This window comes from Hyperoodon ampullatus (genome assembly GCF_949752795.1).
Source record: "Hyperoodon ampullatus genome assembly, chromosome: 5".
NCBI lineage: Eukaryota > Metazoa > Chordata > Mammalia > Artiodactyla > Ziphiidae > Hyperoodon > Hyperoodon ampullatus.
In genome coordinates this window covers 60778845-60804368 of record NC_136918.1, presented here as the reverse complement: position 1 = coordinate 60804368, position 25524 = coordinate 60778845, and the positions used below count along the sequence as shown (strand labels likewise).

Here is a 25524-nt window from a genome sequence, read left to right as displayed (position 1 = left end):
CATCTCTCCATCTATTTGTATCATCTTTAATTTCTTTCATCAGTGTCTTATAATTTTCTGCATACAGGTCTTTTGTCTCCTTAGGTAGGTTTATTCCTAGATATTTTATTCTTTTTGTTGCAATGGTAAATGGGAGTGTTTTCTTGATTTCACTTTCAGATTTTTCATCATTAGTGTACAGGAATGCCAGAGATTTCTGTGCATTAATTTTGTATCCTGCTACTTTACCAAATTCATTGATTAGCTCTAGTAGTTTTCTGGTAGCATCTTTAGGATTCTCTATGTATAGTATCATGTCATCTGCAAACAGTGACAGCTTTACTTCTTCTTTTCCGATTTGGATTCCTTTTATTTCCTTTTCTTCTCTGATTGCTGTGGCTAAAACTTCCAAAACTATGTGCAATAAGAGTGGTGAGAGTGGGCAACCTTGTCTTGTTCCTGATCTTAGTGGAAATGGTTTCAGTTTTTCACCATTGAGGACGATGCTGTCTGTGGGTTTGTCATATATGGCCTTTATTATGTTGAGGAAAGTTCCCTCTATGCCTACTTTCTGCAGGGTTTTTATCATAAATGGGTGTTGAATTTTGTCGAAAGCTTTCTCTGCATCTATTGAGATTATCAAATGGTTTTTCTCCTTCAATTTGTTAATATGGTGTATCACGTTGATTGATTTGCATATATTGAAGAATCCTTGCATTCCTGGAATAAACCCCACTTGATCATGGTGTATGATCCTTTTAATGTGCTGTTGGATTCTGTTTGCTAGTATTTTGTTCAGGATTTTTGCATCTATTTTCATCAGTGATACTGGCCTGTAGTTTTCTTTCTTTGTGACATCCTTGTCTGGTTTTGGTATCAAGGTGATGGTGGCCTCGTAGAATGAGTTTGGGAGTGTTCCTCCCTCTGCTATATTTTGAAAGAGTTTGAGAAGGATAGGTGTTAGCTCTTCTCTAAATGCTTGATAGAATTCGCCTGTGAAGCCATCTGGTCCTGGGCTTTTGTTTGTTGGAAGATTTTTTGTCACAGTTTCAATTTCAGTGCTTGTGATTGGTCTGTTCATATTTTCTATTTCTTCCTGATTCAGTCTTGGCAGGTTGTGCATTTCTAAGAAGTTGTCCATTTCTTCCAGGTTGTCCATTTTATTGGCATAGAGTTGCTTGTAGTAATCTCTCATGATCTTTTGTATTTCTGCAGTGTCGGTTGTTACTTCTTCTTTTTCATTTCTAATTCCATTGATTTGAGTCTTCTCCCTTTTTTTCTTGATGAGTCTGGTTTATCAATTTTGTTTATCTTCTCAAAGAATGAGCTTTTAGATTTATTGATCTTTGCTATCGTTTACTTCATTTCTTTTTCATTTATTTCTGATCTGATTTTTATGATTTCTTTCCTTCTGCTAACTTTGGGATTTTTTTTTTCTTCTTTCTCTAATTGCTTTAGGTGCAAGGTTAGGTTGTTTATTCGAGATATTTCCTGTTTCTTAAGGTAGGATTGTATTGCTATAAACTTCCCTCTTAGAACTGCTTTTGCTGCATCCCATAGGTTTTGGGTCGTCGTGTCTCCATTGTCATTTGTTTCTAGGTATTTTTTAATTTCCTTTTTGATTTCTTCAGTGATCACTTCGTTATTAAGTAGTGTATTGTTTCGCCTCCATGTGTTTGTATTTTTTACAGCTCTTTTCCTGTCATTGATATCTAGTCTCATAGCATTGTAGTCGGAAAAGATACTTGATACAATTTCAATTTTCTTAAATTTACCAAGGCTTGATTTGTGACCCAAGATATGATCTGTCCTGGAGAATGTTCCATGAGCACTTGAGAAAAATGTGTATTCTGTTGTTTTTGGATGGAATGTCCTATAAATATCAATTAAGTCCATCTTGTTTAATGTATCATTTAAAGCCTGTGTTTCCTTATTTATTTTAATTTTGGATGATCTGTCCATTGGTGAAAGTGGGGTGTTAAAGTCCCCTACTATGAGTGTGTTACTGTCGATTTCTCCTTTTATGGCTGTTAGTATTTGCCTTATATATTGAGGTGCTCCTATGTTGGATGCATAAATATTTACAATTGTTATATCTTCTTCTTGGATCGATCCCTTAATCATTATGTAGTGTCCTTCTTTGTCTCTTCTAGTAGTCTTTATTTTAAAGTCTATTTTGTCTGATATGAGAATTGCTACTCTAGCTTTCTTTTGATTTCCATTTGCATGGAATATCTTTTTCCATCCACTTACTTTCAGTCTGTATGTGTCTCTAGGTCTGAAGTGGGTCTCTTGTAGACAGCATATATATGGGTCTTGTTTTTGTATCCATTCAGCCAATCTGTGTCTTTTGGTGGGAGCATTTAGTCCATTTACATTTAAGGTAATTATCGATATGTATGGTCCTATTCCCATTTCCTTAATTGTTTTGGGTTCGTTATTGTAGGTCTTTTCCTTCTGTTGTGTTTCTTGCCTAGAGAAGTTCCTTTAGCATTTGTTGTAAAGCTGGTTTGGTGGTGCTGAACTCTCTCAGCTTTTGCTTGTCTGTAAACGTTTTAATTTCTCCATCAAATCTGAATGAGATCCTTGCTGGGTAGAGTAATCTTGGTTGCAGGTTTTTCTCCTTCATCACTTTAATTATGTCCTGCCACTCCCTTCTGGCTTGTAGAGTTTCTGCTGAGAGATTAGCTGTTATCCTGATGGGGATTCCCTTGTGTGTTATTTGTTGTTTTTCCCTTGCTGCTTTTAATATGATTTCTTTGTGTTTAATTTTTGACAGTTTGATTAATATGTGTGTTGGCGTATATCTCCTTGGATTTATTCTGTATGGGACTCTCTGTGCCTCCTGGACTTGATTAACTATTTTCTTTCCCGTATTAGGGAAGTTTTCAACTATAATCTCTTCAAATATTTTCTCAGTCCCTTTCTTTTTCTCTTCTTCTTCTGGAACCCCTATAATTCGAATGTTGGTGCGTTTAATGTTGTCCCAGAGGTCTCTGAGACTGTCCTCTGTTCTTTTCATTGTTTTTTCTTTATTTTGCTCTGCATCAGTTATTTCCACTATTTTATCTTCCACCTCACTTTTCCATTCTTCTGCCTCAGTTATTCTGCTATTGATCCCATCTAGAGTATTTTTCATTTCATTTATTGTGTTTTTAATCGATGCTTGATTCATCTTTAGTTCTTCTAGGTCCTTGTTAACTGTTTTTTGCATTTTGTCTATTCTATTTCCAAGATTTTGGATCTTGGAAATAGAATCTTGGATCATCTTTACTATCATTATTCTGAATTCTTTTTCAGGTAGACTGCCTATTACCTCTTCATTTGTTAGGTCCAGTGGGTTTTTATCTTGCTCCTTCTCCTGCTGTGTGTTTTTCTGTCTTCTCATTTTGCTTATGTTACTGTTTTTGGGGTCTCCTTTTTGCAGGCCGCAGGTTCGTAATTCCCGTTGTTTTTGGTGTCTGTCCCCAGTGGCTAAGGTTGGTCTAGTGGGTTGTGTAGGCTTCCTGTTGGAGTGGACTAGTGCCTGTGTTCTGGTGGATGAGGCTGGATCTTGTCTTTCTGGTGGGCAGGTCCACATCTAGTGGTGTGTTTTGGGGTGTCTGCATACTTTTTATGATTTTAGGCCACCTCTCTGCTAATGGGTGGTGTTGTGTTCCTGTCTTGCTAGTTGTTTGGCATAAGGTGTCCAGCACTGTAGCTCGCTGGTCGTTGATGAAGCTGGGTGCTGGTGTTGAGATGGAGATCTCTGGAAGATTTCCGCCGTTTGATATTATGTGGAGCTGGGAGGTCTCTTGTGGACCAGTGTGTCCTGAAGTTGGCTCTCCCACCTCAGAGGCACAGCACTGACTCCTGGCTCCTCAGTTTGGGATGATTTGTTGTCTATTCATGTATTCCACAGATGCAGGGTACATCAAGTTGATTGTGGAGCTTTAATCCGCTGCTTCTAAGGCTGCTGGGAGAGATTTCCCTTTCTCTTCTTTGTTCTCACAGCTCCCAGGTCTCAGCTTTGGATTTGGCCCCGCCTCTGCATGTAGGTCGCCAGAGGGCGTCTGTTCTTCACTCAGACAGGACAGGGTTAAAGGAGCAGCCGCTTTGGTGACTCTGGCTCACTCAGGCCGGGGGGGAGGGAGGGTCATGGAGTGCGGGGCGAGCCTGCAGCGGCAGTGGCCGGCGTGACGTTGCACCAGCCCGAGGCGCGCCATGCGTTCTCCCAGGGAAGCCGTCCCTGGATCCCCGGACCCCGGCAGTGATGGGCTGCATAGGCTCCCCAGAAAGGGGGCGTGGACAGTGACCTGCGCTTGCACACAGGCCTCTTGGCGGCGGCAGCAGCAGCCCCAGTGTCCCACACCCGTCTCTGGGCTCTGTGCTTTCAGCCACGGCTCGCGCCCGTCTGTGGAGCTCCTTTAAGCAGCGCTCTTAATCCCCTCTCCTCGCGCACCAGGAAACCAAGAGGGAAGCTCCAGAGTTTTCCCGGACTCCCTCCCGGCTAGCTGTGGTACATTAGCCCCCTTCAGGCTGAGTTTCCGCCACCAGCCCTAGTCCTCTCCTTGTTCTCTGATCAAAGCCCGAGCCTCAGCTTCCAGTGCCGCCTGCCCCGGCGGGCGAGCAGACAAGCCTCTCGGGCTGGTGAGTGCTGGTCGGCACCGATCCTCTGTGCGGGAATCTCTCCGCTTTGCCTTACCCAGTTATGTGGGGAGTTTCTTGCCTTTTGGGAGGTCTGAGGTCTTCTGCCAGCGTTCAGTAGGTGTTCTGTAGGAGTTGTTCCACGTGTAGCTGTATTTCTGGTGTATCTGTGGGGAGGAAGGTGATCTCCGCATCTTACTCTTCCGCCATCTTCCCCGGAAGTCTCTCAACTCAAGACCTCTCAAATTAATGCCATCTGGTTATCCACGGCAACACAAACGGCCCTCCCAAGGAACACCAGGCACTGGGATGAGGACAAGTCATCTAATTCTCCATGACATTTCCATCTCCATTTTAATATGGAAAATCTCGATGAAATGGATTCTGCTAGTGTTGGAGGGTCTCCTGCAGACGTGGGGGGGGGTGGCTCCCTCTCTTATATCTTTAAGTCAACCTTCTCTATTGGTCCCTTCCCATCAATATTTAAACTAATGCAAATCTGGTTCACCTTAAAAACTCTCCCCCTCTACCACACTCTCCTGTCCATTTACAACCTCCTTTTCTTAATAGTCAAACTTATTACAATATGTGTCCTAACTTTCTGTCTCCCTTTCTTTGTCTCCAGCTTCTTCTTCAACCCCCCACACTGCATCTGGGATCAATTTGATACTCTACTGAAACAGCCTTCTAAGTCTCAGCTTCCTCCTCTGTAGGTAGAAGTAATAGAAATATTCACTAAATAGGTCTGTTTTGCGTATGAAATGTGTTAATAAATGTGTCGAGTTGAGAGCAGTGCCTGACACATTGTTCGTGCTCAGTAAGTGTTAGGTAGATTGTTATTATTAGCAACCTTTTTTTTTTTTTTTTTTTTGTGGTACGCGGGCCTCTCACTGCTGTGGCCTCTCCCGTTGCGGAGCACAGGCTCCGGATGCGCAGGCTCAGAGGCCATGGCTCATGGGCCCAGCCGCTCCACGGCACATGGGATCCTCCCAGACTGGGGCACGAACCCGTGCCCCCTGCATTGGCAGGCGGGCTCCCAACCACTGCGCCACCCGGGAAGCCCCTCATTTACTTTTTTAACAGATATTTTTAGGACATCTTCTATGTGCCAAACACTGGGATAGCTATTGTGAGTAAAACCGACAGGATCCCTGCTCTCATGCGACTTAGTCTTTAATAGGGAAAGCAGATATAAAACAAATAATCACACATACGACTGTACACCTATAGATGAGTTAATGGCTCCAAAGTAAAGGAAGATAGTCCTAAGAAAGTATAACACGTCAGTCTGACCTAGGGTAAAGGAGAAATGCAGGGCTCCTTGAGGCAGTGGCGGTTGGGTAGACATCAACAGGATGCAAATGTACTCACTAGGTAAAGGAGGTGAGGAGGAAATAAAAGAGAGTACAAAGTGTACAAGGAACTTAAAGAAGATCAGTTTTGCTAAAACATCGTAAAGGGAAAAGAAGAGCAAGATAGAATTAGACTCTCGCGCTATGATGGCCAGTGCAGAGCCGCAGGGGCGGCGCCCAGGAGTCAGGGTAGGAGTCGTGGTGACCAGCTATAGGCATCCTCACTGCATCCTCTTGGGGAGGAAGACAGAAAGGGTCATTTGGAGCCGGCAATTTCCAACTTCCCAGTGGCCCATTGGAGTCTGGTGAAAGCTGGAAAGAATGTGCTCAAAGGGAAACCTGGGAAGAAGCAGCTCTTCACCTGAAAAATGCTCCTTTGGCCTCGGTTGTGAATTCTTTCGTTGAGGAGGAGAATTACCATTATGTCACTATTTTAATGAAAGGAGAGGTGGACGTGACTCATGGTTCAGAACCAAAGAATGTAGAGCCTAAGAAAAATGAAAGTTGGGAGTGGATTCCTTGGGAAGAATTTCCTCCCCTGGACCAGCTTTTCTGGGCACTACATTGTTTAAAGGAACAAGGCTATTATCCATTTAAAGAAGATTTGGATCATCTGGTAGGATATAAAGGAAATCACCTACAGGTGAACAAGGAGAATCCCTGACTTTTTTTTTTTTTAATGGGTTAGCCAAAAAGTTCATTCGGTTTTCCTGTAAGATGGCTCTAGTAGCGCTTAGTTGTCTTTAACTTCGTTCGAAACAATTTTGTTAGATTGTATTGTGACAGCTGTCACAATGCAACTGAAACGCAAAAAAAGATTTGTGCAGTGTATGGAGAAGGTGCTGTGACTGAGCGAACGTGTCAAAAGTGGTTTGCGAAGTTTTGTGCTGGAGATTTCTCGCTGGATGATGCTCCACGGTCAGGTAGACCAGTTGAAGTTGATAGCAATCAAGTCGAGACATTGATTGAGAGCAATCGACATTATACCACTCGGGAGATAGCCGACATACTCAAAATACCCAAATCAACTGTTGAAAATCATTTACACCAGCTTGGTTATATTAATCGCTTTGATGTTTGGGTTCCACATAAGTGAAAAAAACCTTCTTGACTGTATTTCTGCATGCGATTCTCTACCGAAATGTAATGAAAACGTTCCATTTTTAAAACAAATTTTGAAAGGCAATGAAAAGTGGATACTGTACAATAATGTGGAATGGAAGAGATCGTGGGGCAAGTGAAGTGAACCACCACCAAGCACACCAAAGACCGGTCTTCATCCAAAGAAGGTGGTATTGTATATATGGTGGGATTGGAAGGGAGTCCTCTATTATGAGCTCCTTCTGGAAAACCAAACAATTAATTCCAATAAGTACTGCTCCCAGTTAGACCAACTGAAAGCAGCATTCGATGAAAAGCATCCGGAATTAGTCAACAGAAAACGCATAATCTTCCATCAGGATAATGCAAGACCACATGTTTCTTTGATAACCAGGCAAAAACTGTTACAGCTTAGCTGGGAAGTTCTGATTCATCCGCAGTATTCACCAGATGTTGCACCTTCGGATTTCCATTTATTTTGGTCTTTCTTTACAAAATTCTCTTAATGGAAAAAATTTCAATTCCCTGGAAGACTGTAAAAGGCACCTGGAACAGTTATTTGCTCAAAAAGATAAAAAGTTTTGGGAAGATGGAATTATGAAGTTGACTGAAAAATGGCAGAGGTAGTGGAACAAAAGGGTGAATATGTTGTTCAATGAAGTTCTTGGTGAAAATGAAAAATGTGTCTTTTATTTTTACCCAAAAAACCAAAGGAACTTTTTGGCCAACCCATACATAAAAGGCAAAACAAGGTCCTGTTAAAGAATGAAAAATATCTACATTTCAGAACAACTCCATTTTATCTGAAAAGTCCCACGTGATTGCCAGTAATTTATTTGGAGTCTCTTAATATACCCAACACCCTTTCAGCCAGTACTTGTGAAAATTTTTCAGGGACTGTGTTATGAATTGTATTTCAGACTCAGAAAATGTGATAAATGGTGATGTTGTGGTAATTCTGCTTTCCCTATTTCTCTGTGGTATTGACTGTGCTGTTTGTCATTACCAGTGTGCATGGAGGAGAGTGCAGAATTTGTCTTAGTGTTTCAGTTCTAATAGAGAACCTAATTCAGGTGCAGGACATTCTGCAACAGTATTCCCATTGCAGAATGTAACACATTTGTTGATTTTCTTCTTTTATTTAAATCAAAAAAATTTTTGGTAATATATTATGATAGTCCCTGCAACTAGAGCAAACAAGACAGGTCTTTAGGGTGTATTTCCCAGGTTTCCGATTGAGAACCTAAAGCAAGGGAAGTGAGACAAACCATCCAGGATCTGTATCCCATCTTTAACAGGCCCTGTCATTTTGGATCTCTCAATTGATCTGAGATTCAGCTTCCTTATATGTAAAATGTTATTAGACTAGGGCAGTGGATCTCAAAGTGTGACCCAGGGAAGTCCTCAAGACCCTTTCAAGGGTCGTCAGGGTTAAAGCTGTTTTTGTCATATGAAGACTTCATTTGCTTTTTTCATTCTCATTCTTTCCTGAGTGTACAGAGGAGTTTGCATGTTGTGTGATACTGTAGCAGACTGAACACAAAGCAGATATGAGAGTCTAGCTCTCTTCTATTAAGCTAGACATGAAAGAAATTGACAAAAATGTAAGACAGTGCCACTCTTCTCACTGGTTCTTTTGTTTCTTCTTTAAGGAAAGATACCTATATTTTTTATAAAAATTATGTTAACATATAACGGTTTTTGTTTTTTGTAAATAAATTAATAAAAGAATTCTTAAAAAAAAAAAGAGAGAGAGAATTAGAGAAGGAAGCAGAGACCAGACCACACAAGGGCCCCCAGACCACATTGGTGTTCAGTTTAATCCTAAGAGCAACGGCAAGGAATTGAAGGGTATAAAACTGAGACAGGAGTGAGGGAACAGGTGACATGATCAAATTTTTGTTTTTGAAACATCACTGTGGTGCAGCAGATATTAGAGGACCCAATGGTGGATGGCGGGGGGCAGGGGGGGCTTTAGTTTGGATTTGAGTGGTGTCAGTGGACATGAGAAATGGACAGATTTGAGATGTTTTAGGAGATAATTTTGATATAGTAAAATTTGGTATTAAATCAAATGTGGGTGAAGGAAGGGAAAATATCAAGGATGACTCCTAAGTTTAGACTTGTGCAGGTAGATAGATGGTAGCTGAAAAATCCCCCCATATTTTTCTCCTGATTTTAGTCCACATACTCAGTTGCCTACTGTATATATCCCTAACTTCCAATCTCACTTGCCCATCAAATCATGATGTCCAAAACTGAACTATTCTTCTAGTATCAAATGTTCCTCCTTCTGTGCTATTGCAGTGAATGTGGTGAATGCCACAGCCAGCCATCCAATTGTTCAAGTCAGTTGACCTTGACTCTTTCTTCTCCATCACATCCAGCTAATAACCAAATCATTTTGATTTTCTCTTCTTAAGCTCTTTTATATCTGCCCACATTTCTCTATTTCCACTGCTACTAGCTTAGGTCAAGTCCTCATCATCTTTTATCTGGATTTTGGCAATTGCTGTTACTTGGCTTCCCTGCCTTCCGTCTCCCGCTTCTCTAATCTCTCCTTCACCCTGCTGGTGCCCATGGTCTATAAAGTAAAGCCATGTTTCCTTAATATGGCAGAAAAGACTCTCCATAATCAGGCCCTAGCCACATCTTTAGCATAATAATTTTTTGCTTTAATCCTTACTTTACACAGACCAAATAAAGGAACCCTCACAGAGCAACTGTGAGGAAACCATTCAAGAAGGCACCTTCAACCCCTCTAGCACTATCAGATATGCTACAACTTTGCACAGGCAGTTTGATAAACCCATATATTTGTAATAAAAATGAACCAAAATTGTGACAAATCCTCAAATTCATTAGAAGCTTGACAGGATATAATTGCTCCAATAATATTACAAGTCTTGGTGAATATAGATTAAAACATTTTACTGATTGGAAGACAATAAATCTTTTTGGAAAGTGTGTACTAAGTTTGAGCTGCACTGGGTAACTTCCTCCTGCACACCCACTTTACAGTATTCATGCTTCAGTTACGATGATTTCTTTTACAATCAATAGAATCATGTGACTTAAAATGCTTAAACCACAAAAGGGAGGGTATTGAATCACTTAACTGAGGAGGCCAGATGTAGGAGGGCTTCAGGCATAGTTCATTCAGGGCTCCAATTCCTGTTTTCTGTTAGTCCTTCAGCTCTGTCCTCTTTGTTGGCTGTATCTTTAGTGTAGCTTCATTCATGGGAATAAAATGGCTACTGAATGATGGCTCATACACACATTACAATTTCCAGATCAACAGGGCCTCTATGTCCCAGGGTTCCCAACCTATATGTTGAGCTTCCTGCTGATTGGATCACATCTGAACTAATTCATTCATTCCTGAGACGGTCATATGCTAATAAAGACATTACCTGGTCCAATCACTGTGGCAGATGGAGGTAGGTTTATGCCAAGAAAAGTCCACCTCAGATTTGAGAGAGGAGTGGTGTTCATCAGTCCCATATAATCTACATGGTTTCTCTAAAATGACAGGGATAAAATGCCCCAAAGGAAAACCTGATAGTTATTGAGTATTAGTGAACAAGAAAAATGGATGAATCCCAAACAGCCAACCTGTGAGTATTCACTATAGACACAATTTAAATTTGTTCATGAGCAAACAAAAATTACTGTATGCCCTGGAGGTTTTAAGGCAACTTGTGAAGGGTCAAAAACAAATATCAGTAGTCTATTGCAAGGGTGAAGAGAGGGCAAGTGGAACAGAGCCCATTTCTAAGAAATCCCATTGATGAATATGGGTGGATAGAAAACTGAATTATGTGGATGGCTGTCAAACCACACATTCATTCATTCATTCATAGAACATTTATGGAGTATCAACTCTATTCCAGAAAATGCTTAATATAACAGGATCCTTGACCTTAAGGAGTTCATCCGATCAGGAACTACAGAATTAAGATACAAGTGAAAAGTCAGCAGTATTGCATTTCAGAGTGAAAGTATAATAGAACAGAGTGAAAATAAAGCCACATCTAGAAAATCTAGTGGAGTCTTCAACACACCCTTTAATATTTCCTTCAAATCTAACACTTCTATGTTGCGGTCTTTAACATAAAGCAATGCTTATTTCCAATCAACAGGTTTCCGAGAACAGAAACCTATATTGCCTATATTAAAAGGCAAATGGAAGAATAATTTATCTTACTCTGGCTGCACACTCTAAAAAAATAATATAAAACAACCTTGATTGTTTGGAAACAAAAGTGGATCATTGTTGTCTCAGGGAGCTTTTATGTGCAAAATACATTTGATAATAGTGTGAATTCTTTTAAGCCATTATATTCTGTGATCATCTGGGGAAATAGTTTGGGGGATAAATACAGCAGAAATATTTAGAGAAAGGACATTAAAAAGGAAGAATAGCAGACATAGTTGATTCTTTTTTGACATTCTTTTACAGTATAAAAATCATCAAATCCTTGGTCCATATCACAGGGATAATGCTGAAAAAATTCTAATCACTTTATCATTATTCCAAGCAGTGTCCTGGAGCTCCAATTCTGAGGGCAGGGCTTTCTGTAAGCATCTAACATTAAGATATAACTGAGAGAAAAATTGGAGAAATGGTTTCTCCACATGAAGTATACTTCATAATAACATTTTAATGTAATATTGACATTTCTGGTTTTTAACTCTGTTGGACAGAATCTTGATGGAAAAGAAAATCATTTGTGACAGCTTCAGCATGAGTGTCTAATATCATGGCATTTTAACCCGGTTTTATCCTATATCAGAGGTATTTCATCAGAAAAGAACTAAAATGTCCTTCATGTTTTACAGAAGAAAGTCATTTCTCATAACAGATAATGCTAACATTGTCTTAAAAATATTAACTATTGTTGAGTGAATAGTGTGGGAAATATGGATGGTTTATTTTCAGAGGTTTTGGTAAATAATTTAATGTATGTATATATGTATGTATGTATGTATATACACACACTATTTTGGTCAGAGTATTGATTTATCTATTTGAACTGAATTGATCTGCTTTGGTCAAACAGCTGAGAAGTTGAGCCAAATCATGACATTTGTGATCCGTGTGACATTTACAGTTGAACAGAGGACTCAGGCTCACTACTCAGAGTATGGTCCACAGACCACAGCTTCAGAATTGCCTTGGATCTATTAGAAATGCAAAATCCAGCCCCTCAGCCCCAGATCTACTGAATCTGCATCTGCATCATAACAAGATCTCTAGGAGATTAAAGCATTAACTACATAAGGGGATCTCAACTCTGGCTCCCCATTAGAATCGCTAAAGGTGATTTTCAAATATTTGATTTCCAAGTCTTACCCCGACCAATTAAATCAGACATTTTTAAGGACAGGACCAAGGCTTGGGTATTTCTAAATGCCCACCAAGTGACTCTAATGCACTGCCAGATTTGAGAACGGTAGGTTACACAATGCCCAAACAATCAGTAAAACTAGTGTATTCTGAAAGGACAAAAAAGAAGAAGAAAGTCAAACCAATTACTTTGCATTTGGTACCACTTTATAAATGATCGATTTTTTTTTTAACTATTAGTAAGTTTACTTAGCTACTGTGTGAACACAGCCTGTTATGTCTCAATCTGCCCAGAAGTGTATTGTATTTTAAATCAAGAAGAGGAAGACTTTGCTATCTAAATTAATTAAAAGAAGATTTTAGGTTTGTTTTTCAACTTTACTTCTTTTGCTTTACTTTCTTTTGCCAACCTTATTCACCAACGTGACAGGTCTAAATACTGAATCTCAGACACTGCACGTTTAAACCTCTGCACCTTTGGATTACCCATCCTTTTCTCCATGCACTCAATTCTCAGTTTTTACCTCAAACATTCCCTTATCACTGTAGCTCAAATGCATTTCCCCTTCCCTGAATTCCCACATTTCTCAGTACTTCTATCATTGCCTGTTTGGTTTCTACATATAATCTCAAGCATTAGCAGTCTATTCCAATCGCTTATGCATGAATAGGAAAGGAAAACATAAATCAGAGCATAGTACATGTGGCAGTCATTATTATCCCATCTTACAGATGAGGAAACTGAGTCTCACAGAGGCAAAGTGACAGGTTAATAAGCTTCAACACTAAGATACTTTTCCCAAGACTGTCTGACTCAGAGCACAGAGGAAGTTTGGTTTGCTTTTGTTTGTTAGTGTGTATGTGTTTTTAATAGATTATAGTACTTTAATTATAGTTCTGGGGCAGATTAAGAATATGAACACACTAAAACATACTGAAAGAATACTCATCCTTAAAATCAATGTCCACTCTAATCTTTGGAATGAACCCAATGTTTTTTCTCTTTTACACTAACTTGGTTTCTTTTGCCAGAAAATTATTGGAGCTTGAAGGGGAAGGGGAGGTGTTCTTATTATCCTTCTTTCTTTAAAATTACTTTTTAATACACAAGTAGTAACTGAATAACTTTCTTGTGAAAAATTAGAACCATTATAGATGTGGATAACATTCCTTGTCCAACACACACATCCTGCACTCTACTCAGTCAGACACTTTCCTTCCCTCCTCAGAAGTAATCATTTTACCTGTGCACACTCTTTAAGACATTTTTAATGTATTTAAATACATATATATGGTATATTCTAAAAAATTTTGATCATGGCAAATACTGATATATTGATTGTTTTGTTGATAAAAACATATAACTCTTGGGAATTAAGAGTTTTATTTGTATGTCTAAAGTAAAAGACCTGGGAAGGATATATAATTCAGGGATTGACAGAATTAAGATTCAAAATTATATCTCAACCCTGTGAATAATACCCTAAAACTAGAAAGAGAAAAATTTAGGTAGCATAAATATTAAAGCCCTGCACAAACTACAAGTTACAAATGGAGAATTCTGATTTGATATTAGTTTATATGGAAAAAATTAGTGGTTTGTTTATCACAGACTCAAAATTTAATAAAAATTCTAACACTTTGAAAAGTCAGTAGTTCTTATCTCTAAAATAAGGTTCCTTTTAAAATATCAGAATTACTCCAGAATATCTAATTTTAGAAGGAAAATACTAGACTGTGTAAAATGTGTTTAATATGGTAAACTAGTAATTTTAAAATGTGGGACTTATTTTGTGATTTATATTCTTCATATTTTTTCTTCTTCATAAAAAAAAAAAGCCAAGTAAAAGAAAACTCTTGTGCTTCTCTCAGGTCAAATGCCCTAATGTTTACTACAGTACAAAACATTCATTAGGATTTCAGTGTGAAAAGGGTCTATGATGAAACACTGCAATAGTATTCCTTCCCAATATCGATGTCTTCTCGAGTAAGGATCTTGCCCTGTGGAATTAAATCTCACTCAATGTAGAGCTAATTATCTATTATGATAACATATTTTAGTGAAGAATATTCATACTCAACAGTCTTTGCCAGAATGTCTGGAACTGGGGACAGGGGAGTCAGGGACATTCTCTGCATGAGACACGTGCAGACTAAATCTTGACCTTTCTGTCTGATTTTTACTTTGGAACATGTCACAAAACAGATTCTCTGAACAGGAAAATTTAGAAGCTCTGATTATCTGAAAAATCACTGATTATCTGAAAAGTTTTCCCTGTGTTTGTGGATATCTTCTTGTTGTGATTTTAGATATATCAGAACTGATTGTATAGGGTACAAGGAAGTATAAGTTCTAAGAGATAAATTGGTTTTCCTTTCCAAAGGAAGACAAATATTATTCATTTTTCATATCCTTGACTGATCGTAAGACATAGGTGACCATGAGTCTTGACCTCTTTTCATTTATTCTAAATTAATGTAACTTCACACATAAACATGCTAAGTATTTCAGAAAGTGGAGCCCTGAAAGATAAGGAAGAATCTGAGTTAATGGAGCAAATGTATCCATGTGTTTTTAAGAACTCCAAACCATGGCTTTATTTGAATTTATTTGTCTCTGCCCTGATGTCCACCATAGCCCATGAGAAGGAGAGTCAAGGTGTTAAATCTATTACTGACTTTATTCAGCAGCGTCAGACCAGTAAAGGTGTTTATCTACTCGTATGTGCTGCTCCAGATAGAGTAGCTCATTGTAATTCTCCCCTCCAGGTTCCCTTCCCTAAGGAAATAATCTATATCTCAGATCTGTCTAATTAATCAGGATGTGAAGAATAGAAAATTGTGAGACAATCCCTATGCTCATCGTTGTTGGGCTTTATAAAGTTTCTATCTACATTTTTTTGTTTATACTGTGGAGTAAAATGGATCAAACAGGCAAAGAACTGTGGCAACAGAGATGGTGCCTTTGTGCAATAAAACACATACTGTGTATCAAAGAAATATTTTGCCACTTCTCTGAAGCTGACATTGGAATGACATTGTAATCCTGGCCATCTGTCTTCTTCCTCTAGATGTTGATGAATGTACGGTAGTGAGTGGAGGCTGCCAACAGCGCTGTATTAACACTCTGGGCACCTTCCATTGTGCATGTGATACGGGGTACAGTCTCCATGCTGATGAACACACCTGCATAAGTGAGTAAACATTAGACCCAGCTTGAAGTCGTTTTCAGTGAAAATCGACCTGCCCACGTAGGGGCAGGAAGAAAAGGTTTTTCTATTGTAAAAACATCTATAGAAGCTGACAATTTTCAAGTACAATTCGCTCTCTTAGAATTTAAAAAAGCTATTTTGCTATTAAAAGACTAAAAGACAAAAAAGATGGGGAAGGAAATATAGAAATTAGCATTCACAAGCAAAACTTGGATCCCCTCAAATGTGTGACTGTTCCTTAGGGTATCATTTCTGCCACATGCAATAAAGTATAAATTTGTTAATTACTGCTTATATACAACAAGTTCAGCACAGACACAATAAAGAAAGGAGGCTGGGCTGTTACAATCACTAGCTACAATGTTCACTCATTTCAAACCAGACTCAGAAGTGGACTCATGATTATAACAGCAAAAATTATAACAGATTATATATTAAGGAGTTTAGGGTTTCTCAAGAATAGTTAAAACTACACACATTAAATCTGAGGTTACTATACACTTATTGTGTATCAAAATGTTCTTAGATATCAGTTTTGGGAGGTAGGGTTATTATTGTTAAGTCTTTGTATGTTTCTGAATTTTATAAATTTCCTAAAATGAGTATGTATGCAGGGAAAAAAACAGAAAAACTTTAAAAATACTGTGTTTCCTGTATGATTTATAAATGTTCTTTTTTAAATTTATTTTTTTAACATCTTTATTGGAGTATAATTGCTTTACAGTGTTGTGTTAGCTTCTGCTGTATAACAAATTGAATCAGCTATATGCATACGTATATCCCCATATCCCCTCCCTCTTGCGTCTCCCTCCCACCCTCCTTATCCCACCCCTCTAGGTGGTCGCAAAGCACTGAGCTGATCTCCCTGAAATGTTCTTTTTTAACTGAAGTAATTTACATAAAAGTGTTTTTTTTATTGAATGATGATCCTCAGATGCCATCAAGCACGTTCTGATTTCACCTCCAGGTCCCTTTGAAAAATATCTTATACTGAAAGAATAGCACCTTATACAACACAATTCAATTGCTGGTTTAATTTATACAGGGTTTGTTAACTTGTCCATCTACTCAAAATTATTAGCATTTTATGAGTATTCTATAATTATGAAATTTGGGATAGAAATCAGCCAGTTTTGCTTAACTTCATAACATATACTCTCTCTTTTTCCTAACATAAGAAATGAGAGAAAGCCAGGTGAAACAGGTAAAGATGTCATAGTCATAGATCTGATTTTGATAGAAGAAAATGGAGGTTTTGAGAGCAAAGAAAGGACTTTTCCAAAGTTGAGTGAAGATGCAGATAGAAGCCATATCGTAGTATCAGGGAACTCAGTATCTACAGCAGGCACCAGTGGTGGGACAGCAGCACATTTACATTTTTGTAATCCCCCAAATATCCCCTTCTTTTTGCAAAATTACTGCTTGTTGCAACAGGAATCCCTTTCCCATCCCCATCTCCATCCCCAACCTGTAAAGACTTCAGCTGGTAATATCCTTAAACTACCACTCTAACTTCTCTCAGTCACAAAATATTTAGGGGCAGGATTACCTATACATGAAGATATGGTATTTATTGGTAAAGGTTGAGCTGGTGAATTTTTGTGTCTGATATAAAAATATTTTGCAAAGTAATGAATTTTATATATCTATGGTATCTGGTCTTTGCGATAAGGCAAAATAAACACTCTAGTGACCAACTGAAATTATATCTTCAGGTATAATTAATTTTCTAAACTCTGGCAGTTATTAACTATTTCTTAGTAAAATAATTAAGCTCTTTCCTTGTTCCTCACCACCATTGCTCTGGAATTTTCCAACTTTTGTTTCAGTGACCTCAGGTCAAAGGTGGACTTGGATAGGAATATTATGGTTTATCATTTCTATTTCGATTCCTTAAAATCCATCCTGTACAGACACATGGACACTATGGCAATAGCATATTTGCAGCTGCATAGGTTGATCCTCTCCTTGTACAGAATTTCAACATAGTGTACAAATTAAAAATTAAGCTAAAGAGAAATATGGATTTCATGATCGCAGTCATTTTAAAGCCTTTAACCCCTTGGATGTCATTCCACAGAAGTACTGGACTCAAGAGTCCAACAATTGACCTTTGTGGAAATTTTCATGCCTCTCTCACATGAATATACTGGTTCTGGTTTCAAAGAATGGTCCTAAGAACCTCAGTTGACACAATTACAGCAGTCTTGTTAAAATGAACTCAAGAAGAATTTAAGCATTTTGTATTTAAATACTAATAATGATGTGAGCTTGAGGATAAGAACTGTTCGTTTGCTTTGAAAGAAAGGGTGTACTGTAGAGAACTGAGTCTCACATTGGTTTGTATTTTGAGTAATATTGTAGCAAGGGTCAGATATTTTTAAAAACAGGACAATTAAATTAGCCCACTTTCCCTTTGGTATTTGTTACCTGGCAGGAAACTGAGAATGGTGGTTGATCTTACCAGGAAACTGTAGTAGACAGAAATTCTTCATGACCAGTCACAGAAGAGAAGATGCAGTTATGGAATTTTATGATTCCACTACTTTAGAGTCCTTGAAACTAATTGCCTCCATTTCTTCCTTCTTCTCGACCTTTTTCCCTTCCTTTGCCCCATTCTGCCCATCAGTCATAGGCCTAAGCTAGTGTGACTTTTTGAGTTAGAGCCGCTGGTACTTTTTGCACTTTCTCTTAATCACAGCAGTGGTAAACTTCTTGTACCCCAAATCCTTACAGAGTTTAAGATGACTTCATTTCAAGAAAGGATCTGCTCTCTAAGAGCTGTGCACTTGTGGTGACATATGGCCAGCAGTTACTAGTCAGCCTCCACCAGAATGATAAAGTTACACAAAGTGGTGTTAAGAGAGGGGGTCCATAATATCCAGCTATAGTGTACAGGCCACTTGGTTCCCCATAAAGTACTGCCTGGACTGCTGATAAAATGTGATCCCAGTGAAACTGGGGATCTTGGCCTCAGTGACCCTCAGTTTGAGCCCCTGAATTTGTTTGCAAATTTTTGGAATGCATGTCACTTTACTGGTGGCAAGGGCCTATTACTTTCTTGAGATTTTTAAAGGCGTCTATGACACTTCAAAATATCCCCCATACAATTTTGTCCTTATGATGGTGCTTCTTTAAAAGGTGTATATGTGGGAGGATTTCATGATACTGTTATATCATGATACAGTCTCACGACACTGTCATATAGTCCGAGGCTAAGCTGGTCAATGACTGCTTCTCCCTACACCTTCCTTTATAATGGGGTTCTGGGCCAGAGGTCTGGGTCCTTGTCCCTGAGCAGCACAGTTACACCTGGTTGGTGAAGGGTCCAGACATAGCATGGGAAAGCAGTCAAAAATGAAATTTTGACCAGATTTGCCTTGCTATCAGTGGTCTCCATTAACACAGATATTACCAAGTAATACATATACTTTTAAATTTCCCTTTACTTGGAAAGCAACGGCTTTAAAAAAAATGGCTAGAGTTTTTAGCCATCATCAGAAAGACAGAAATATTCATACTAGTCCACCACTGACTCTCATCCATGGACTAGGAACAGTGGCACAGTGGAATCCAAGTTGGTGCGTGGCCTTCAGCAAATCACTTAATCTCTCTACAGTCTCTACAGTCTGGTTTCCTCATGTGAAACTGGACAAAATGACCTTAAAGTTACTGCATCTCTAAAGTGTTATAATATTATGGAGTTCCCCAAATTACTAATTTGTTACGTATCATCTGCTAACCTGTATTTTTTAAAACTCCATTGGATTCTGTGGAATAATTATTTTGTAGAGCTCAGATTTTATTTGAAAAGTATATAAAGAGCTTAGACTTTAGAAAGTCTCACATAAAAACAGTGAGTGAGAATTTTATATCCAGTTTAATAAAAATGAGTTCATGACTTCAATGTTTTTAATGAAAACAATAACGACACTTTGGTGCTTTTTTGAAAATACTGTTTTCTATATCATAGAATCATATTTTGGAGGAATCCAGGGACTAATTCAGCCTAATCTACTTTAGAGATAAGAAGTCTGAGATCCAAAGAAATCAAGTAACTTTCACTCTGAACAAAATAAGTTTTCAGGAAAATCTGGCTAATTTCACTTCTAAGCAAATGCTTTAAAATAATTTCTGATAAGTATTTTAAAAGACTAAGAAAAATCATAAAGGTACTGTGAAATGAAATTCTTACATTCTATTTTAGTAAATAGAATGGAGGGTTAAAATAATGTATTTTCATAATAGCTATTAATGAAAGAAATCCACCTTATATTATCACCCTGTAAGTGCAAATTTATCACTTCTCTCTTACATTTCTATCATATTCTCCAACAAACCTGGCTACTCTCAATTCTCCAGGTCAGCTATGCCCTTTTCCACTTCCACACCTTACCTTACTCAACCTAGACTTCTCTCTCACCAAGACTCCACCTGTCAAAAGTCTACTTACCATGTTCCATGTTCAATGTCCGTTGGCCTGTTAAACCTTCTCTGGTGACCCCAGCCAAAAGCATTCCTTCTTTTTCTTCTAATACCATATGATTTAGTGTTGCCTTAATGACACATTGTAACATATAGTTTTATATGTGTACAACTGGGCTTCAGACCAAATGAAAGACACTAATGACCTTCTAATTATCAGCTTTCAGAGAAGTCTTTTCCATGCCTTTCTCAATGGCCTCTGACACTACTAACCACTCATTTTTCTAAATCTTCCTCTTGACTTCCTGACAGCACAATTTTCACCTTTGACTGCTGCCTCTCTGTACTTACATTCTTGTTACCCGGTTCTGACTTTCAATCATCTTCCTCTCTCCTTACTATGGACTGAATTGTGTCCCCCAAATGTGCACGTTGAAGCCCCAAGTTCCAATGTGATGGTATTTGGAGGTGGAGTCTTTGGGAGCTAATTAGGTTTAGATGAGCTCATGAGGGTGGAAGACCCTCATGATGGGTTTAGTGCCTATATAAGAAGAGAGAGCAGAGAGCTTGCTGTCTCCACCATACCAGGATCTAGCTGAAAGGTGGCCATCTGAAGCCAGGAAGAGAGCTCTCACCAGAAACCAAACCCTACTAGAACCTTGACCTTGGACTTTCCAGCCTCCAGAACTGTGAGAAAATAAATTGATAAGGCCACCCAGACCAGGGTATTTTGTTACAGCAGCCCAAGCGGACTAATGCACTCATCTCTTCTCCTTTATTCCCCCTTCTCTAGTCTATCTCCATTTTACTCTTCTACTTTTAGACAGAAGTCAATACCTATAAAATATCTGGCAAGTATTAGTTAAATGTTAGCTATTATTATAACAGAATGATGAAAGATGTAAGGACTTTACCCAGATGGATTTGCTTGTTGGGGAAAAACTCAAACTTGCAGTATTTCTAGCTTTTGGACTTTGGACAAAATACATTATCTTCTGATAGCTTTGAATTGAAGATTTTCTCATTGTTGAGAGGCAGACTTTAGTAGATATGACTAAATATAAGTAATGATAATGTAGACTAAACTTCTTTTGCCAGTGGCTATTTTTTAACAGCCAGGGGCTAGATACCAAAATAATTATATTACCCAAATTTTCTGTATTTAGCTGTGTAATTTGCATTTTAAGTAACTTGTAAGGTTTTAGCTATAATTTGGTATACCTCACAAAATCTGTCTTTCCATTTTTTTCTTTTTTATAACAACCTTGTGAAACATGCTCAGCTCAAATCTCCGTTCATAATCATGTCCTTCCTCTGCTATATTTGTTGAAATTAGCCTTCCCAGAGGGAAGAAATAATTAAATGATTGAAAGTTTTAATGCTTGCATAGTTCTCTTACCTCTCTTTCATGCCTTCAGCACATAGGTTTATTAGCATCTGTACTCACAAATAAACAAATGGAATCACTGGTGTCTGCACAGAGAAACCTCAGATAAACAACATTTTAATTATTTTCATCTTTAACACAAGAATTCTTTATTTCCACTTGCTGGAAGTGGTCAGGAACTGTTTTTGTTCAATGGTTCCTTTTTATTCTCACTAAATGAGGTTGGGGGGAAGGAAGAAGAAAGGTTACCTGGAAGCTGTAAACCAAAGATTTTTCTGTGTGATAAAGTGTGCAACATAATAGAATCAGAGGTCATTTTTTAATTCTAAATAAACAGAAGTTAGGTGGCAAGAAGAGGGTAGATGTACAACCTGGAAGCTTGATTAAATAGATATTCTTAGTAAAATTTTGAGCTTGAATAAATGTTCTTATATCAGATTTTTATGTTTCACATTTTAAAATAATGCTAAACTTGGAAAAAAAGGATTGAGAAAACTATTAGATGTGGTGGTCTTCACACAATGGATTCTTTTGTTTTTGATCTCAGTGTTCTGATCAGTGATGTCTAAGTTTTATTTGATAAAAGGAGTGGAAGATTCTTTCTAGGGAATGCAAAGAGATTGCCCTCAAATTGGAGACGAAAGAAGTTAAAGACTTTCATTGTAACTACCTTTCAATTAATTGCATTATTTATGAAGACAAATTAGAAGCAGAATTCATTTCAGATGACAGCTGATGTCTTGAATAGGGCTATGTCAGGTTAAAAAAATTGTTTAGTTTGTCAGGTTGATGGCATCTCTCAGTCATTATCAAATTCATCGCCCTCGCAATATTAATCACTTTTGTGTGGTAGGTGATATATTTAATTCCTCAAAGTTGAATTTAAGGATTACTTCTCCTCTGCCGTCCTCATTCCCTCTATGTTGCCTTGAAAAAAAATCATGAACTTCCCAAGTTTTTATCCATTTGGTTGATAATTAACCCAATTCAAAACCTATTTCCAAATCTAATGGATTTTAGGAATGCATTCAGAAATCTTTTTTTTCTACAGTTTTTCTATAGTCTTCAGACTTGGGAAGGTAAGACTGACAGTTTTAGATAGAGTCAGACTAAGGTCTGAATTCTACTGCATCGTATAAGAGTTGTGTGATCTTGGCCCAGTTTCTTAATCTCTGATCTTCAGAATTCATATCACATTTATCTCTTTCTCTGTCTCTCTAACTGTATCTATACCTAATATAACCAGGATAATAATTCACAAAAATCAATATTATACATTGTACAAGGACACAAACCTTATGAAGAGGGATGTATTTAACACACTAGAATGGGGAATGGGGGAGACTGAGAGTGTATTCTGGGCTAAAAGTGAACAAATGAAACAAGAGTGGTCCTTCCACGGACTGGGGAGTGATAAGAATTTTTCCTGAACTGAGCAGTGTGATAAACTTTACCTTCTGTATCCAACGTTAAAACAAAACAAAGTGATGAAATGTTAGCCCAGTGGTCTTCATCCTTGCCAGTTGCCTTTTCTTTTCTTCTTTCTCTCTATGTGGAAAGTAAATTCACAGGTCTTCCTTCAGAATAATCTCTAGGAAATTTTTCTAGTTATATTTGTAAAATATTTTTAAATGTAAGATTTTCATAACATATATCAAATAAATAATAAAACCTTACTTTTAAGCACTAAATAATTTTGCTGTCTTACGTTTCCCAAATAATTTCATAGTGTGTTACAGAATACCCCCTGTATGGGATGAACAAAAATATGAAGAGATTAAAATAATACCTGGCACATAATCGAAGTTCAGTAAATGGTGGCTTGAATCAGTAATTTATAATTACTATGTATCTACTTTTATTATTTTCTCACAATCAGAGTACCTATTCAATTCACAAAGATACTAAGAATAAGAGATTCTGAATTGTGTGCAACTAAAAATACAGGAACTTCTCTTTAAATTCTTTGTTTATGAAAATAGAGAATGGGGTTTAGGATTGTGAGAAAAATATTGATAATCTGAAAACAGCATGTCTTGGGAAAAAAGTGCCAATTTTTCAGGGTAACAATATTAACTTTACCACATAGCTACCCTGTATAAAAGCTGTGTGACTTTGAGCTTTCACTTAGCTGTTCAAAACTCCATTTCTCCATATGTAGTGTGTAGTAAGGAAAAGTTACAGTGAAATCCTTAGTGCAGTGCCTGACACAGAGCGAGCAATCAATAAAAATTCGCTCATAATATTAATATTAGTTCTATACTTGCAGTTGGCTGTAGGCATAGGACTAAATAAAATTACAGAGCGGGGGCTTCCCTGGTGGCGCAGTGGTTGAGAGACGCGGGTTCGTGCCCCGGTCCGGGAGAATCCCACATGCCGCGGAGCGACTGGGCCCTTGAGCCATGGCCGCTGAGCATGTGCGTCCGGAGCCTGTGCTCCGCAATGGGAGAGGCCACGGCAGTGAGAGGCCCGCGTACCGCAAAAAAAAAAAAAAAAAAAAAAAAATTTACGCAGGGTCAGACACTATAGTTATAAACGTACTTTGGTGATCAGATGGCTTCCATTGGGCAGCTTTGTTGCTAGCTTTTTAGCAAACATACATTCATTGATTCTTTTAACAACTCCCTGTTGCACTTTCTTTTTCTTTGCATTTTTAATGCTTTTTGAGCTTTAAAGCAATATTCACAACAATATTTTCACTGAATGGTAAAATATTCTCATTCTCATTTATCACTAGATTGAAGATTTATATCTCCCTGTTTCCAAAAGCACTGGAGGCAGCAAGCTTTAGGCAGCTTATGCATTTTCACAGGGTCCGAAGTGCAAAAAGACGTGAAACATAAAATAGTACCACCTCCATTTAGAAACAGCAGAAGGATTAAGTGCTTTCAAATACCAGATATGAGCATAAAACTTAAATCCAAATCTAGTATCCCAGTATAGTTTTCTAGCAGCTGACAACAGCCACATGGTTTAAACCACGTTTGCATTTTCTAACAACAATAATCATAGAGATTTTTTTTTTTTTTTTTGCGGTACGCGGGCCTCTCACTGGTGTGGCCTCTCCCGCCATGGAGCACAGGCTCCGGACGCTCAGGCTCAGCGGCCATGGTTCAGGGGCCCAGCCGCTCCGTGGCATGTGGGATCCTCCCGGACCGGGGCACGAACCCGTGTCCCCTGCATCGGCAGGCAGACTCTCAACCACTGCGCCACCAGGGAAGCCCAAGACATTTTTTAAATTCAGTGATTTCAGAATCTACTACTGAATGCATGTCTTTCATTTTGCAGAGAAAACAGAAATTTTCAGCGAAGAGACCTCCCAACTTTTACTCCCATCTAGAACATTTGGTACTAACTCTTAGCTCTGTCTGCTTTGCTCTTCACTGAGAAGAAAAGTGCTCTGCTGTTATTTCAGGCTAATCCCATCCCGCCTTCCCCTTAGAACGTCAAAATTTTGGAGGTGGATGGAAGGAAAAGACTATATAAAAGAGGTTATGGAGTCATCACAGAAATGGAAGGGAACCCGGAGAAAGTTGTGTCCTACAACCCACAGAGGAGAGAATGTCAGGAAGGGGAGAGGTCATTACGTTCAAGATTTAAGTCAAAGGACTGAAAGGTGTTCCATGAAACTATCCGTGGCTAATGTATGGATAACCCTGGTTAAACTAGTTTTAGGGGGGAGTTTTATTTTAAGATAGAGAGAAAGAAGTTGAAGATAGAGGAGAAAAAAGGACGTGTTAGGAGCAAGGTTCTCTATCTTTCAAGGAGTACTTTTCAGTCATTCTGTTTAACATCTTGAAAGTAAACACCTCTCCTTCCTTCCTTTCTCTTGTCCTTGGATTGTAGGACACAACTTTCTCTTGGCTCCCTTCCTTCTTTGTGATGACTCCCTAATCTTTTTCTTAGAGTCTTTCCCCTCTGCCAACCTCCAAAATTTTTTTGATCTTCAGAGTTCTTGTTTTGGCCCTTTCTCCACTCCCTCCTGAGTGATTGTTTCCACTTGCCAAGCTTTACCTACTACAGTTAGCTAGAAATGAATGATGTTCAAATCAACATTACTAAATCAGATGGCTCTTTTTGTTTTCTGGACCC

General features: G+C 38.3%; 2 pseudogenes across 2 annotated transcripts in view; both read left to right on the top strand.

Annotated features, from left to right (window-relative positions):
* The window catches only part of LOC307053740, a 471967-nt pseudogene that overhangs the window by 385656 nt on the left and 60787 nt on the right, over window positions 1-25524 (top strand). The window contains exon 5 of the transcript in view: window positions 15480-15602. The product of the transcript in view is annotated as an uncharacterized misc_RNA (transcript). The remainder of the gene's footprint in view (window positions 1-15479; window positions 15603-25524) is intronic.
* On the top strand, window positions 6102-6621 carry LOC307053610 (nucleotide triphosphate diphosphatase NUDT15-like; annotated as a pseudogene). The gene has a single exon. The product of its transcript is annotated as a nucleotide triphosphate diphosphatase NUDT15-like (transcript).